Source organism: Nuphar pumila, chromosome 14 (genome assembly GCF_984573655.1).
Source record: "Nuphar pumila chromosome 14, dmNupPumi1.hap1.1, whole genome shotgun sequence".
Classification (NCBI taxonomy): Eukaryota; Viridiplantae; Streptophyta; class Magnoliopsida; order Nymphaeales; family Nymphaeaceae; genus Nuphar; species Nuphar pumila.
In genome coordinates, this window is record NC_143262.1 from 82584257 (window position 1) to 82602875 (window position 18619).

Below are 18619 nucleotides of genomic sequence, written 5' to 3' on the forward strand. Positions count from 1 at the left end.
TCAGTCGTTTGTGCATACAATTGATTGTAGAAAATGTTTTCCTTTTCAAACAACTATGCCTCATTTTCCCTCTTGGTGGATTGTTTACCATGTCAACATGGACGTTGTAATGAAGGTGACAGCATGAAATTCTTTATGCTTAAACGAGTGCATCTGCAAACAAGATGAGATGAAAGATAAAAACTTTTCTGCCTCCCAAAACAAATGAATATTGAATAGTTATTTCCTCACCTTTACAAGATTACAACACAATATGCATTTTCTTTCCATAATGTTTGTTTTCCTTTCTGTCTTCTTTTTTTTTGTGTGCGTGTTCATGGAAAAACCAGTGCCACATTGATCGTGGATCTGAGTCGGTGTCCACGGTGTAATGAGTACTGTAACTCTCCCGACCCATCGAGGATAATTTCCTATTTGACTTTGTCCTTGTGGTAAAAGACTTTCACCCTAGGTATCGAACTCTCAAGCTCCTTCAACTTAAGCCTTAACCCAACCCATTTAGCCCAAGTGTGCAGAGCTCTTGCAGGCTTCTTTTTTTTTTGACAATATTAATTATTTGTAGGAACATGGACTCTTGGCAGTGGAATTTCTTCCCGTAATGATTTCTTGAAAATGTATATGCATTCAAATCTGATTACAACTTGATTATTTCTTATATAGAGAGTTTGTAAATCTTTTTTTTTTTTTTTGGAGAACACATCCACTGTCCCTAAAGTTGGCAGATTTAATGTTGGGAAAACCCTTATGGAAAGGAGCTGTTGGTGCAGGTCACCATGTGTTGGGATGTTGCAAGTTCAAAACCCAATGGTATGTTGTGTAACTGGTGGGGGTCTGCCTAACCTCAGCTTGCCTTTCAATAAAAAAGAAAACCCTTGTGGAAAGACCAACGGCGGTTGTCTGGTAGGAGCAGTTATTGCACATCACCTTGTGTTGGGAGGTTGCAGGTTCAAAACCCAATGGTATAGTTGTACAACTGGTAGGGGTCTGCCTAACCCCAGCTTGCCTTTAAAAAAAAAAAAAACCTTAAGAAAAGAAAAAAGAGTAGGGCCGAAGGCGCTATTGGCCCGGCATACATTAAGGTCTTTTACATACTTTCACAAGAACCTAACAAACTCCCACTTACCTTGACAGTGAAGGAATTACCTAAGCATACTTTTTCTGATCCAAACTTTCTCTTTCAAAGTCTTCTTCTTTCATAAAGGAACCTTAGTTTTTTCTTGACTGATGAGGTGGGGCACACATTTTGTTTTCTAGCTTGTGCTTCTTGGCTATCTGGTTTGAGGTGTATCCTTGGTACAGTAGACAAGAAGTGAAGTAAGTTGGGAACAAAGGGACAACTTGTGGCACACCTCTAATACAAAATACGGTCTTTTAAGTGCAATTTAATGAGCTTATATATATAAACATATGAGCGAAAATTGGTAACTGCTCACTCTTTAAGTGCTCAACGGAAGTCACTCACACTGAGCGTCCATCGTGAAGCGCAATGGACGCTCATCATCATTTTGTGCAAAAAAACTTTTAGTGGTGCTAAAATAGCGCCACTAAAAGTCTTAGTGGGTATTTTTAGACTTTTACTGGTGCTAAAATAGTGCCAGTAAATTTTTTTTTTTGCATAAAAAGGATGTTGAGCGTCTATCACGCCGCGATGGACGCTCAGCGTGAGTGACCTCCGTTTGAGCACCTAACGAGTGAGCAGCTACACATCACTCAATATATGAGTAATGAGCTTTTTCTGCCAGTTTTCTCGTTTTGCCATACTAGGCCCCTTCAAAAATCATCAGTTTTTGCCTTTTTTCTTACATCTTACACCATAGATGTGATCTATAAGTTTTTTTAGTGAGAACCGACTTTTAGTTTACCAAAATCTGACTGGCATACATGTTTTTTCAGTCATCCAAAATCTAAGGCTATTAAGGCATCAATTTTTTGGCTCATAAGAATACATTTTTTTCATTAAAAACATGATCCAAGAGTCAGATTCCCACTAAATCAAGCATGCTAAACACATCTAACGGTTCAAATTTATCATAAAATACTTCAAACTATAGGGCCTAATATGTTCAGTTATATATATTTGATTGGTAAATATATTTCCATTTTCCTATATGGGTAATTAAAATATGTTTAATGGTATGAACCAAGATTTTTATAGTTTTTTTTTTCAAAATTTCACCATGCAGATATGATCCCGACACTTTTTATAGAAATCGACTCTTGAATAATCCGATTACTATGTATACGAAAGATCTTTTAAGGGTTAAAAATGAATGGCTTAGAAATTTTTATAAATATTCAAGAATAAAAAATCACATTTCTTGATACGATTATGATGTAGTAAATGGACCGGGCTTGCAATGTCAGATTTGCACAAAGACTTATGAAAATCTAGATTCATACCAACATATTCGGTTGGTAAACATATTTCAGTTTCTCTCTCTCTCTCTCTCTCTCTATATATATATATATATATATATATATATATATATATATATATATATATATATATATATATATATATAGAGAGAGAGAGAGAGAGAGAGAGAGAGATCACTGCTTGATGCTTTTTGTGCCTATGGAGGGTCCACCAACAGTGGATGGGAGTTTTCAGATTGTTTTTCAAAAATTTGACACTGCAGATGTGGTCTGCATGATCAATTTGCTAGGAAATCACACTTGCATCATGTTTTTTTTTTTGAGAAAAAAAGATGATTTGTAAGTAGTGAATATTTTTTTAAATTGTAGCCCATTGATTTTTTAATCTTATAAAAACCTAACTTGGTGTTGGAATCATACTATCCAAAAGTCAATTCTCATAAAAATCATGCATGTAGATCACATTTGTATGATTTTAGATTTTAGAAAAATAAAATAATCTTTCTAAAGCTTGGTGGGCACAAAAAAATGTCAGGCACCTACCCATATATATATATATATATACAGAGAGAGAGAGAGAGAGAGAGAGAGAGAGAGAGAGAGAGAGAGAGAGAGAGAGAGAGAGAGTAATGTGTTCCTTTAGGTCCCCTTTTTTGTTAGGTCTCCTTAGGTCCTTTCAAAAATCATAGTTTTAAGTATTTTTCTCATGTATAACACTGTAGATGTGATCTATAGGTTTTGTTTAGTGGGAACCAACTTTTGGATAGCTGGAATCTGACCTGTATACAAGTTTTTTGCTAATCCAAGATCAATGGCGATGAAGACACTCGTTTTTGTTGGCTCATAAAAAAATATTTTTTTTTGTCAAAAAAACATGATCCTAGAGTCAATTTCCACTAAATCAAGCATGCTAAACACATCTAACGGTTCAGATCTATCATAAAACACCTAAAGCCTGTAGGACTCAATGAAAAATGGAGCCCAATATGTTCGGTTCTTTTATATATATGAAGCCCTCTTTTCTTGTTGTGTCCCATTTGACCCCATAGATTGAAGTATTTTATGATAGATCTTAACCATTAGATGTGTTTAACATGCTTGATTTAGTGGGAATTGAGTCTTGGTTCATGTTTTTAGGATGAAAAAATGTATTTTTTTGAGCCAAGAAAAATGATGCCTTCATAGCCATTGATTTTAGATCACCTAAAAAACTTGTATACATGTCCTATTTCGGTGATTCAAAAGCCAATTCCCAATAAACAAAACCTATAGATCACATCTATGTTGTTAAATATGAGAAAAATACCAAAAACTATGATTTTTGAGAGGGCCTAAAAGGGCAAAACCAATGTATTTTTCTCTCTCTCCCTCTCTCTCTCTCTCTCTATATATATATATATATATATATATATATATATATATAAAGAACTGAACATATTAGGCCCCATTTTTCGTTCTGATCTATGCCCTACAGGTTTTAAGTATTTTATGATAGATCTGAACGGTTAGATGTGTTTAGCATGATCAATTTAGTGGGAATCGACTCTTGGATCATGTTTTTTCAATGAAAAAATATGATTTTTTGTCTGAAAAAATTGGTAACTTCATAGCCATTGATTTTGGATCACCAGAAAAACCTGTATACAGGTCAGATTTTGGCGATCTAAACGCCGGTTCTCACTAAAAAAACCTATCTGTGGAGTTAGACTAGAGTAAAAATACTTAAAACTATATTTTTTGAAGGGGCGTAACGAGACCTAATGAAAAGGGGGCCTAAGAAACACACGTATATATAAGAAAAGTGGTAGTTGCATGACCACTTTTGAGCATGACCAAAACTAAAGCCCAATTTTTCTCCAAAATTGACCTTTATGCTTTTGAAGTGCCGCTAAAGGTATGGGAAAAAATCACCTTTTAGCGATACTTTTAAGCGTCACTAAAGGTCATGAATGGAAAAATGGCCTTTAGTAGTGCTTCAAAAGCACAACTAAAAATCAATTTTGATGCTGATGCGCGCAAAGCGTCCATCGCAAGTTCTTTTTGGTCATGCTTGGAAGTGATCATGCACCTACACACTACTATATATATATATATATATATATATATATATGAAAAATAAAAACCTACAAAATGAGAAATGAAAACCTCTAAACACCATTTTTTGTTGATCCTGAATTCATTATCCAAGTGTCGATTTCTAGTAAACCAATCATATTGAACACATCTATGAGGTCAGAATTTCGAAAAAAATACTGAAAATCCATTAGCACAATACACATTTTATAGGTTTTCATTTCCCTATATATATATATATATATATATATATATATATATATATATATATATATATATATATATAAACCAATCTTTTTTGTTTATTGTTCAAAAAATGAGGCCCTAAAATAATGAGTCTAACACTAAATAGTTAAACTCGACCCTAGATGTAAGGATTACAAATTTGTTGCCAATTGTGCTAACAAAAAAATTAGAGATTAATTCTTTGAATAATAATAAAGTTAGGAGACCCGTGACTTGGCACACAAGGAAAGCGAAGTAGGTTATATGTCCCCCTCTGAAGACGGTCGTTAGCTACATCTCATGTTCGGGGGTCCCAATGAGCGCCATGTATGTAAGCACGTGCGGCTGTGGCTCATATCCCCATATTTGTTAGCATCAGTTAGCGTCAAAGTCCGGTGCAGTTGCAAAGACTTAAGTACCCTTTTCTTCATGGGTGCCATAAAAATGGTGATTTTAGAAAAGAAGTGGTTACAAAGACTTAAGTACCCCGAAGATGATTATTTAAGACTTAGTCTCTGCAGAATTATCCGAGAAAATAATCCCCCCTGAAGAAGGCCATGAACATCACCCCCCCCTCTCTCTCCCTTCTCTTTCTGCCTCTGTGCATATCCAGCAGACGATCCTACACTGCTCCATCAAGCATCGTCTGACCTGCGCACTGACTGTAGCATGGTTCAACTTGATAAGTTGTGGAGCCTGATTCAGAGTTTTTGCCCTTACAGAAAGGGGGTTCGGGGGCTCTCTTCGACGTGGGTCCCGCTGCGCGGTCAGCGGGCAGGGAGTCCAGGGGGGGCCGCCCCTGGGGGGGGGGGTTCTGGGGGCCAACGCCCCCAGAATTTTTTTGGGGCCTTGTATAAATTCTTTCTTTTCTTTTTACCTCTTGTAACTGTAAAAAAAGATTAATAAAGTGTTTTGTTTGATCGTGGCGCTTATATGTTTTCTTTGGTTGTTTCTTGCTCGAGGTTTTTGTAACACCCTTTCCCGCGATTTTCAATTTTTTTTCGCTACACGATTTTCGTAAATTGCTACTTGATTTAGCATTTTTTTTTGCTACATGATTTTTGTAAATCGCTACTCGATTTAGTGATTTATCATTTTTTTCGCTATATGATTTTCGTAAATCGCTACTTGATATAGCGATTTACAAAAATCTTATAGTGATTTGCCATTTTTTTTCGCTACGTGATTTTCATAAATCGCTACTCGATTTTGCGATTTGCCATTTTTTTTGCGCTACGCGATTTTTGTGAATCGTGATGCCGAACATCGCCCCCTTGAGCACGATCTTCGTCGTGTCGCCAGCCGTCCTGATTGCAGTCTTGAGGTCCGTGATAGAGAAGCTGAAGAGGAACGTGCCATTCTCGACGCCCGTATTGAGCAACGTCAGGGTGGCCTGGAAGGCATAACCCTATTCGAAAGTATTGCCGACGTAAGGGGTAGACAAATTGTACTTTTAAAGACTCCATTGTAGGTGTACTCGAGAAAGATTTCGTTGTAGGTGTCCCTCGAAGGCGGAGGAGGAGCCGCCGCAGTTGGTTGTCTGCTGGACGAGAGCAATATTCCGGCCACTGCTAGCAGAAAGAGGATGACGATCATCATCGGATCGCCGACTCTTTGCCTCCCTTAATTTCTTCTCTAGAGAGAGAGAGAGAGAGAGAGAGAGAGAGAGTTTTACAGTGTTTCATGGACAAGAAATAAGATGGCATTGAAAAGTTCAAACGGAAAAGAAAGAGAGAGCGCTTCAGATTCGTTTCGCTGTTTAAACTTTGAAGAGTCAACCCCATCATCGACTTTTTTGTATGGAGGGCGTTTTTGTCCTTTTTTTAACCGTTTCTCATTTTTTTAATGAAAGACATTTTTATCATTTTCTCGAACTATCGTTTCAAGACAAGAATAGCAATAAAATGTATTAAGTCTTTGCAATCGCACCGGACTCCGATGCTAAGTGATGCCGACACACATGAGAATATGAGCCCCATGTGCTTACATACAACAAGCATTGTGGCATTCAATGCATCTTAGGCTGGAGAACACACACCACCCTCTCCAAGGAAAGTAATGAGTGTGCATTATGTTTGCACGTTATAGTATTGTGTGGTTGCAAGTACCTCCGGAGCTGTTTCAGAGGACTCGTTGTAAAGAATATAACCTCACTTGTTTTGAGGCCATAAGGATCACTGAGGAGCAAAAATGATGGTGAGAAAAGGACATGGGATGAAGGATGACTATGACACCAACTATCAAGTAAGTTTATTCCTCAATTTTTCTCACTTTTTGCACACATTTCTTTCTTTGTAAGCCTTTCCTGTCAGTTTCAGTTTGTTTGCACCCACATATGAAATATGAGCTTAACAGGCAAGGTTTTTTGCCCACAAAGGCTATGGTTTTATTGTGAAAAGATCAGGTACAGGGTACAATATGATTGCACAAATATTTCTGCATTAAGAACCTGATCACCGGGAACAGGGTCTGTCAGTTGTGGGGCTTAAGGCGGCCTGATGAAAGGCAATCAGGTGCTTAATGCACAAATTTTGTGCCATGTGATTACACCCTATCCGTTAAGAGCAAATTTAGTGTGTCACTTGACATGAGATGACCATGATTCAACAATGTTCAGTATCGGTATCAAATCATTGGACCACAGATTCAGCTGTATCGGCCGGTACAGATACTCAACTGAATCATTTTGTATTGGCTCAAAAATAATAATAAATTCTAATGTGTTAATGGCATGTGTTAAAATCATAAAAATAATTTTAAAATAATATTAAAAAGTATTTTTTGATTTTTTTTACCATTGTTAAAAAATAGCCGATTCAGATCTGCAGCTTAATACGATGCATATATGTACTGATACTGATAACATTGTGATTCAAAAAACACAGGCATCCTTACCACAAGATTGAAGCTAGGTGTACTCTCAGTGAGCCAAGCCATTTGTACATCTCATTTGATGTAGATGTGCTAGCCAAGATTGGTTACATACAATATGCCTGTAACTGCTCTCATAAAATTGTTATTAAAAAGAAAAAGAATAGAATCATGACTCGTTTTCTAAAATTATTGCACTAACTTAACCCATGGACAATTTTGGTTGAAGTACAAAAAGTGAGTAGGGATGGCACTAGGTTGGATCTAGGATGGAGGTTTTGCAAATTTTGGCTGTTCGGATCAGAACCATTTGCATAGAGGCATGGTTTTGAATTATAGTTTTTCTCAGGTTGTGAATTCAAATTACAAAATAAATTTGGCTGTGTTTCTGCAAATGACCATTCATAGAAATACCCCCTTTCTTTTGCAGCTTGGTGAGTGTGGTGGGCCTGCTGCTGAGTGCTAGCCCATTACACGCTTCAAGGACCAGAGCAATGCCACCCTGACAACCCCACAATCCTCCCCGGTTCTTCTCAACTTTCCGGCCACTCTCTTAGATTTCCGGCCACATTCAGGTGATGCCATCAAGAAATCCAACTAAATCCTTGAACTCTAGCCACTCATGAAAGGGTTGTTTGATGGCTTCTTTTGGGTTTTCTTTGGGATGACATTGTTCATCTTGCGTTGCATGGCTAGCTAATGTGTATATATGCATAATGCATAAGTTGGTATTCTTTCCTTCGATTTCTCTGCATACATGCGATTTATATGGTCTGAGATTAGTGATTCTGAGTGATTACATTGAAAAGTTCTCACCAACATTTTCTTTTCTTTTCTTTTCCCCTCTTGATGATTACCTTAGGTCTTTCAAGCAGACAGATTATGCTGTTTCCAGTTGAGCATACTATACAAAAGGGATACTTGAGTTTGATTATAGCCTTTCAAGGGAAAAAAGGCACGGTTCTGTTATGTTCCTGCAATTGTGATATATGCTCTTTTTTTTTGGCGTAATCTCTTCCATAGTCACGTTCACCCAACAAGTTCTTGTTGGGTTCGGTTGGGGGTTTTCCGGCGAAGCCACTATCGGCATCCCCTGTGTGGCAGTGGCCCTGCGTAAAAACAGAAAAGCAGAGCGCGCGTACCTGATGCCGCCATTCATGGAGCTGCTGTGCTTGCCAGAGAGGGTCGATCTTCAACTCAGCCGATCTGCAGCCACCACAAGCGCAGGCCTCCGTATGCAGACGGTAAGTCGACCTCTTCCCTCCTAATCTTCTGTATTTGCGCACACGTAAAGGGTCGCTCATGAAACCTTTTTATAAGGCACAAAATGGGAACGGTTGAGTAACTGTTCCCTCTGATTTCAATGCAGGTTTAACGGAAGGGAGCATACTCATGGGGAGCGTTACCCACATCGTGGGTAACCACCACCAACGTGGTGGTTAATCCCAACATTCTCCCACTTGCTCCGACGATAAACCCTTTAACCAGAAAACCTTATGGGAATAACTTAATGAATAGAATGACCTGTATATTCTATTCTATAGGTCCTTAATTGAATCTTTAATCCTTATGAGATTAACAACAACCATAATGAGAATCAAAAGACTGAAAGTGATCACTTTATTTATATGCATATGTCAAAAAGAGTTTAACAATCCCATCCTCATTACATGTTCAGAATATAATTCCGGTGCTAGCCCTTTAGTAAGAGGATCAACGATCATCTCATTGGTACCAATATTAACAATATGCACTAAATGATTTTTTGTCCTTTCTTTAACAACAAAATACTTCAATTCCATATGCTTGCATGACGTAGTACTTTTGTTGTCGTTCGAAAAGGACACCGCAACTTCATTATCACAGTAGACCTTCAGTGGCTTCCCAATGGAATCGACCACCATTAACTGTGATATGAAGTTCTTTAACCATATAGCCTGCGATGTAGTCTCGTACAATGCTATGAATTCTGCCTCCATGGTGTGGGCAGCAGTGGTCGTCTGCTTTTCACTCCTCCAAGAGATCGCGCCCCCAGCAAGTAAGAAGACGTACCCAGTAGTAGACTTTCTACTATCAAGGCATCCTCCTAAATCCGCATCTGAGTAGCCAATGACCTCGAGGTGATCAACTTTATGATATGTTAACATATAATCTTTTGTCCCTTGCAAATACCGCAAGACTTTCTTGGTAGCCTTTCAATGGGGTAAACCTGGATTAGACTGAAATCTGCCAAGTACCCCTACTGCAAAAGAAATATCTGGCCGAGAACATGTCTGTGCGTACTGCAAGCTGCCAACAATTGATGCATATGGATAAGCACTCATCTGTGCTTTGTCAATATCGTTCTGTGGACAATCTTTTAGGCTCAGCTTGTCACCTTTTGATATGGGTGTAGAAGTAGAAGAACAATTCTCCATCCCATATCGCTTTAACACCTTTTCTATATAGGATCTCTAAGAGAGGCCTAGAACACCTTTTGCTTTGTCTCGACGAATCTCAATGCCAATAACATAAGCAGCCTCACCCATATCTTTCATATCAAAATGTGATGCAAGAAACTGTTTTGTCTCTGAAAGTAACTTTATATCGTTGGTTGCAAGTAAGATGTCATCCACATACAACATCAATATAATGAACTTACTCCCACTTTCCTTAAAGTATATACATTGATCAATAATGTTTTCTGTAAACCCGAAAGTCACAATGACTTGGGAAAATTTAATATACCACTGTCGGGAGGCCTGTTTAAGTCTATATATTGATTTGTTAAGCTTACAAACCAAATGATCATTTTCAGATAAACCAAGAGGTTGTTCCATGTATACCTCTTCATTCAGATCTCCGTTGAGGAACGCTGTTTTCACATCCATCTGATGTAGCTCTAAGTCATAATTAGCTACGGGGGCCAAAATAGTCCTTATTGACTCTTTAGTTGAGACAAAAGAGAATGTCTCATTATAGTCAATGCCCTCCATCTGGGTGAATCCTTTAGCAACCAATCTTGCTTTATGTCTCTCTATGTTATCTTTGGAGTCCTTCTTGGTCTTAAAGACCCATTTACACCCTACGGGTTTTACTCCTTTAGGTAACATGACAATATCCCACACTTGATTTTTAGCTATAGAGTCTAACTCTTCTTTCATGGCTTCAATCCAGTGCGAAGATTGTTTGCTTTCAACAGCTTCCATAAAAGTCAACTCGTCATCATCATATCTATGAAATCACCAGACTCCTGAAGGTACACCACGTAATCAGGATGTATGACAGATCTCCTAATCCTTGTGGATCTCCAAGCAGGTCGTTCCTCAGGCTTAGATTGAACCTGATCATCCTATTCGTGCTCTTCTGTATTGTCCACAATAGGTTCACTTTGGATTTGTGCATTAACAATCGAATGATCAACCACACCATCATTAGGAATAACAATGTGGTATCTTTCGATATTTTCCCTAACAGGTGATGAAACTGGATCCTGTATTTCCTCAAAAACAATGCTTGAAGTGCACTCAATCCTACTAAACCATCTTCTAGGAATTTTGCCTTATCCGTTTCAACAATCTGTGGTGAATGAGATGAGCAATAAAACCTGTACCCTTTTGATCTTTCTGGATAACCAATGAAATATCCACTGTTTGTTCTTGAATCAAAGGCTTTAATGTGGGGGTTATATAGTTTAGCCTATGCAGGATATCCCCATATGTGCATATAAGACAGTGATAGTTTCATACCTGTCCACAACTCGTAAGGAGTTTTAGGCACAGATTTCATAGGAACCTTATTCAAAATATGCACAGTTGTCTTTAAGGCTTCACCCCACAACTTTATGGGAAGTGTTGAATAATTCAACATGGCCCTGACCATTTCTTCAAACGTACGATTTCTCTTTTCAGCTACACCATTCTGATAGGCACTACCAGGCATGATATATTGAGGCACAATGCCTTCCTCTTTAAGAAATCGCGCTAATGGTCCTTCCCTTTGCCCCATCTCAGTAAACCTACCATAATATTCACCACCTCTATCAGACCTGATTATCTTAATAACTTTATCGTTTTGTTTCTCTACTTCTTTCTTAAATTCTTTAAACATTTGAAAAACATCAGATTTTTCAAAAATCAAGTAGAGATACATATACCGAGAATAGTCATCAATAAAGGTGACGAAATATTTTTCGCATGTGTAACAGGGAGAAAACGGTACACATACATCCGTATGGACTATTTCTAATATCTCACTACTGCGTTTGACACCCTCTTTATATGTGTTTGTATGCTTAGCCTTTATGCAATCAACACATGGGTCATTGTCAGTAAAATCTAGAGTTTGCAAGATCCTTTTATTTACTAGTCACTTTATTCTTATTTCAGAGATATGACCCAACCTTCGATGCCAAAGCATATAAGATTTATCATCTGTCATGCTACGTTTATTTTCAACCAATGCGTATTCAGAAGTCAAAGACTCCTGAGTTTGAATCTTCACATTCAATCTATATAAACTATCATAAACTGATGCAGAACCAATTTCAATTGAATTTCTGAATATGAACAATTTGGAATTTTCAAACTTAAAACAATATCCAAATTTATCCAACTTTGAAATTGAAATTAAGTTTCTACTATACGTTGGAATATAAAAGACATCATGAAGATCTAAAACTACGCCCGTATCCAGAGTAATCCTACAGGTTCCAACACCCTTCACATGTGAACGCATCTTGTTTCCCGAATAGATGCTTTTCTCATTGATTGTTGGTTCCCTTCTGCTCAGGAACAACTATAGACAGTTGAAAATATAAACAGTAGCACCAGAATCAATCCACTAGCTATTTTCAAGAATATGTAATAAATTACATTCATGAGAAACTAATGACAAATTACCTCTCTTTTCCAACTACTTTTTGTACTTTATGCAATTTGCCTTTATGTGTCCCTTCTTCTTGCAAAAGAAGCACTTTATGGGAGCAGAGTTGGATTGCTTGTCTTGGGATGACTTATCCCCAGTTGGCTTCTTCCTAGCATTTCTGTTAAATGCATTCTTCCTTGGTCCTACCTTGGATGTATGAGAAACCATATGTATACTCTGTACCTTCTCACCTTTTATCCTCTCTACTTCTTCAACACACTTGGACATAAGTTCATTAAATGTCCAATCATCATTATGTGTGTTGTACGAGATTTTAAAATGTTCGTATTCCACGGGTAAGGATGTTAGGACTAAATGCACTAGGAAAGAATCAGAGATGGTGAGCTTCATGTCATTCAGCTGAGACACTATGTTTCTCATCTCCAAAATGTGCTGACGAATGTTTCTCCCTCCAGTATATTTCATAGATATAAGTTTTGACATCAGAGTACTGTCTCTTGCCTTGTTTGAACTCACAAACTGTGCCTCAATGGCATTCATGAATTCTCTCACTGTTCTGCATTGTGGGATGACACTGCGAATGTTGTTAGCCACTTTAGATTGTAAAAGCAATAGGCTAAGCCTATTCGAGCGCTCCCACTTCTTAAAAACAATCTTTTGATCAGCAGTGCTCTGATCAGTGAGGGCAGCGGGTTCATCTATCCTTAGGGCCAGATCTAGATCCATATACCCTAATGCAAAAAGAACAATTTTTTCCAATCACTAAAATTAGATCCATCTAGAAAAGGTATAGAGCTAGAGCCATCTAAAATCACAGAACTAGAAACTGCATGATAAAAAACACGTATCAGGAAGCATTCATACGAGACTAATATTTTAGTGGAAAAAGCAAAATAATAAAGGCCCTTGATATGCTTCTTTCCAGGCGAGTGAAGGGGGTCATCAGAGTCCTACTTTGGTAAGAATTCTGACACGCGAAACCACTTCGTCTACCGACCATATTCGGTAAAACTAAGGTTCTTGTGAAGTTAGACCATCAACACAAGGTACCTTTGGATACTCATGTGTGATGTATCTAGACACATTTACCTTATTCTACCCTACTTAAATTCCAAACACGATAAAACTATCTTTGGGTCGTTTATCGTTTCATGAATATAAGTACAACATTAATATTGACTAAAATCATATAATCCTACAACATTTTGACAACATACGTGTATTCAGTCACTTTGGTGACATGAATACACTAAGTTATCTGACTATTCTTAATGCCAATATTATATATAAAATAATATCTTAAAATAGTCCATAAACCAAATGGACTAGACATATGACTCTCGAAATGGTTCTAAAACTGAATGAACCTGTCATATGTTTCACGAACCGGTCTTAAAACACTCTGAACTGGTCTGAAACAGCCCCGAACCGGTCATCCAAGGGTCCGAACCGGTTCTGAACCTTATGAACCCGGTCAAGTATGAACAAAAGTTCATAAAAACCCTATAACAGTATGCCAAAATCCCTGTATTTTCTTATATTTAAGAAAACATGGTCTTAGCATCTTGGAACCGACCAAAAATAGCTCTGAACCGGTCCTGGAAAGGGACTGAGACAGTCCCTAATCCAGTTCAGGCCAAATAGTGCCTGGACCCTTCTGGATCCGGGTCACACCGAATCCAGGTCAGACCCGAAATTATCTGGATCCGGGCTGGACTCGGTACAGGCCGGATCCGGGTCGGACCCGGTACTGGCCGGATTCGGGTCGGACTCGGTACAGGCCGGATCCGGGTCGGACCCGGTACTGGCCGGATTCGGGTCGGACCCGGTACTGGCCGGATTCGGGTCGGACCCGATAATGACTGGATCCGGGACGGACCCGGTAATGACTGGATCTGGGTCGGAACCGGGGTTATCCGGATCCGGGTTCGACCCGGTAAAGACCTGGATTCGGGTCTGATCCAGTTTTATTGGATCCGGGTCAGACCCAGTTAATACCTGGATCTGGGTTAGACCCGATACAAACCGGATCTGGGTCAGACCCGGTATTAACCGGATCCGGATCGGACCCAATATTTACCTTATCCGGGTCGGACCCGGTATTTACCTTGTCCGGGTCGGACCCGGTACTTACCGGATCTGGGTCTGACCCGGGGTTCCTTTATCCGGATCGAACCCGGTACATACCGGATCCAAAAAATGGATCCCGTTAAAAACGTGAAATACGAAATAGGGTTTTCAAAACCCTATTTTGCAGTTTCACTCACCGCATTTGCAGAAGGCGATGGCCGCCGCCGCCTTCCGGCGACCCATGCCGCCTGCCGGCCGGCGATCAATGCCGCCGCTGATGGCGTCTCTCCTCCAGCAAAAGCAGCCATCCATCTGTCGGCGAAAACAGATGCCGCAGAAACCTTTTCAGAAATCCGGCAACTCAAAAGTCGTCAGTAACGGTTCCAGCAGTCTTTTTAATGGCGGATGATGAGTGAAACGCCGGCGATGTCCTCGCCGCAAAAAACCCCCAAAATAGAGGTAACAAATTTTTTTAATCAGTCTGTCGCCCAACGACGACAATCGCCGGTGCCGACGACAGGTGTCGGCGACAGGCGTCGGTGACCAGCAGCAGCGTCACCCCACGGTGACTTGCTTTGCTAGTCGACCCAGAGCACACCCCGCAGCAGAAGCGGGGTGTGGGCCCATAACCCAATGTTGGGTTCGGTTGGGGGTTTTTCGGCGAAGCCACTATCGGCATCCTCTGTGTGGCAGTGGCCCTGCGTAAAAACAGAAAAGCAGAGCGCGCGTACCAGATGCTGCCATTGATGGAGCTGTTGTGCTTGCCGGAGAGGGTCGATCTTCAACTCAGCCGGTCTGCAGCCACCACAAGCGCAGGCCTCTGTATGCAGACGGTAAGTCGACCTCTTCCCTCCTAATCTTCTGTATTTGCACACACGTAAAGGGTCGCTCATGAAACTCTTTTATAAGGCACAAAATGGGAACGGTTGAGTAACCGTTCTCTCTGATTTCAATGCAGGTTTAACGGAAGGGAGCATACTCATGGGGAGCGTTACCCACATCGTGGGTAACCACCACCAACGTGGTGGTTAATCCCAACAGTTCTTTGTTCAATCAGTGTTTATATTCAGTAAGAAGAAATTTGACATTTCTTTTTGTGTCAATGACTCTTTGGAAGCTAAAGCGTCTCGTTTCCACAACCTTTGATCTTGTCTCTGGTTAAGGCTCTGCCTGGTTGGTAGGAGCTGTCGGTGCTCATCTACTTGACGGGGGCTCTATGCAGTTGGTAGGATCTGTCAGTGCACATCTCCTTGTGGTGGGACGTTGCAGGTTCAAAACCCAGTGGTACATTGAATAATAACCGGTGGGGGTCTGCCTAAACCCAGCTTGCCTTTCAAAAATAAAGAAATGTGAGGACTAGAAGACCTATGTTTACGGAAAATTTGAACATCTCCATTCTTGCAGTCAAGGTTTGATTTTAGCATGGAAACCATGGTGAGAACCGAAAGTATTGAAACACTGAATCTTGATTTCAGATTCAAATTTCAACAGAGATATAAGAATCTACGGTCGGGGGAGGGTCGGGCCGGAGATGCACATTCTTAGATCTCAGATTCACATCTGACATCCCATCAGTCAAACACCTCTTACTGTAAAGAAGTAAAATCCATGTGATTTGAATAAGATGTGAAACTTTTTTATTTAATTGTGAGGTCCTCTTTAGAAGGCATATGGATTCCCGGCAGCTAGAGGGCGTGTGAAAAGATGAGAATTTGTAGGCAGTTTAACTTATCTTTTTTTTGTGTTTTGGCAATCAGGGAAATGGAGACATCTTTTATTATTTCTAACAAGGTTTAGTGTTTGCCACAATTGATTATTTTATAATAAATAATAAAATATATTATATATTGTATTATAATAATATATTAATAAATTAGTATAATACTATAATAAATTATATTATAATAATGTTCATAACTCTTGTGTTGTGAATCGATCCCAAGTTGAAGGAAGAATCAAATATTCAGTGATGAAATCATTCACTCCAGAGTATGAGATTGTCGAACGAGAATAAAGATAGAGTCCCATTCTACCTGTCAATGCCGACAGCAATGCAATTTGTTTTTAGTAGGAGGAAAATCCGTCGACTTTATAAATCGTGGGGGTTCGAGTCCCTCTATCTCCAATAAATGCCTAGTTTACGACCTAGTGTACGACTTAGCAAAGCCTTTTTTTAGGTTTTTTTTTGTTACAACTTACATTATAAATGTGAACTCCATGTTTTTTTAGTAGAACTGGCTTTTGGATTACCGAAATCTGACATGTGTACAGGTTTTTCGGCGAAGCAAAAATCGATGGCTGTAAATGTAACTATTTTTTAAACTAAAAAAACATGATCCAAGGACCAATTCACACTAAATCAACCATGGCGAGAACATCTTGGAGGTAAGATTAAGTCAAAACAACTTGTATAATGAAATTCAACTAGATTGTACATGCAATCAACTAAGGATTGATTACTGTTATTCTTTGCTTATTAGTTTCTTGTTTCCTGTTTTTGCAGTTTACTATCTTTTATGGGACTTGCTTCATGGTTCTCTCTTTTTTTTTTAGCTCATTTTGTGTCTTGGTACCAAATCTGTGGGCTTCAAGAAGGACCTTCCTATAGTTTGCTGTCTTCCTATAGTTCTCATGTTTTTTTTTACTCTGCAAAAAATCAAGCAAAATCTATGCATTCATATCAGTTGATTTTTGGATCGCCGGAAAACCCTATATAAAGTCAAAATCTGGCAATACAAAAGCCTGTTCTCACTAATAAAAACATGTAGATCACGTCTATATGAGAAAATAATAATAATAAAGTAAAAAATGCTGCCTGCTAAGTAGATTGTATATACAATCAACTGTAGCAAACATGAATCCTTTCTAAAAACATGGGTATAGAGGATAGTGACTACGATGGTTAATGACATTGTTCTTCTAGAGGAGTCTTCTAATTGTCCATTTCTCATGGGAATTTGTTGGTCATTATTTTTCTATTTTGATCTTTTTTCGCTATGAAAGTGTTCGATTGCCTCGATCGGAAGTAATATGAGATGCGAAGGATATGGATCTTAAATATGAGGATCTTGGGCCTGAAATAAGAAAGAAAGCCAAAACAGTCTGTGCTAGACAAGCCTAAATACGAAAAAAAGTACCCATCGCCATCGGTATCTATGGGATGACTGTTTTGCAATTTTTGGCTGTTTCAGATCTAACTCGCCCATGTATTTAGCTGTTCTGGATCCGACCCGTTTTCATCCCTAGAAGGGGCGGTTGACTCCATGAAAATAGTACATAGCTCTACTTGGTGAATAGGGTCTTGGCTCGATTGTACAATGTTGTTCACTCAGCTTGCAGCAGTTTTTTTTTTTTTTAAAGGCAAGCTGGGGTTAGGCAGACCCCTATATCTCTTAAGCCCCATGTGGCAGAGGGATTCGAACCTGGGCCTTCAGCTTGGGACATGACCCCGCTTACAGGGGCGTAGCTAAGGGGGGGGGCAGGACTGGGCTACAGCCCAGTCCTGCCTCCCCAAACAGTTAACTTTTTTTTTTTTTTTAAAAGCCCAGTCCTAGCCCTGCCCTGATTCCATATGAAATAGATTTTTATCCATTTTTTAGCCCAGACTTGACTGCAGCAAATAGTTTGATTTGTCCATATGAAATAGATTTTTATTAATAATTGTAGCCATTTTTATTTTATCTAAAAAAAAAAAAATTTTGGGGGCGCTGCCCCCGAACCCCCTGACTATCACACAAATAAATTTTTTTTTGCTACACCCCTGTTTGCCCCCCCCCTCACATGAATCCTAGCTACGCCCCTGCCCGCTTACCACATGGGATACCACCTCCATGGTGCTTGCAGCAGTGTTATAGTAGTGAAAGTTGTTCCCTAGGAAAAAGGCATCAGATTGGTATGGTAGAGCTAATCACTGAAGAATGGTCGCTTGAATTTTTCGGCATAGATAAAAAAAGATTCTCCTCGCCGGCGTCTGTGTTAGGCAGAGCACTTCTTCATGGGGCGCATTGCCATCCACCCATTATCCTTTGGTTGGTGGACCAGAATATGGATTCGCCGATTGACTAATCAAATTGGATCGAAAAACCCATGTATTTTGGGAGGTTTTCAAGATCTCCATTTGCAAAACTAAAGGAGCTGG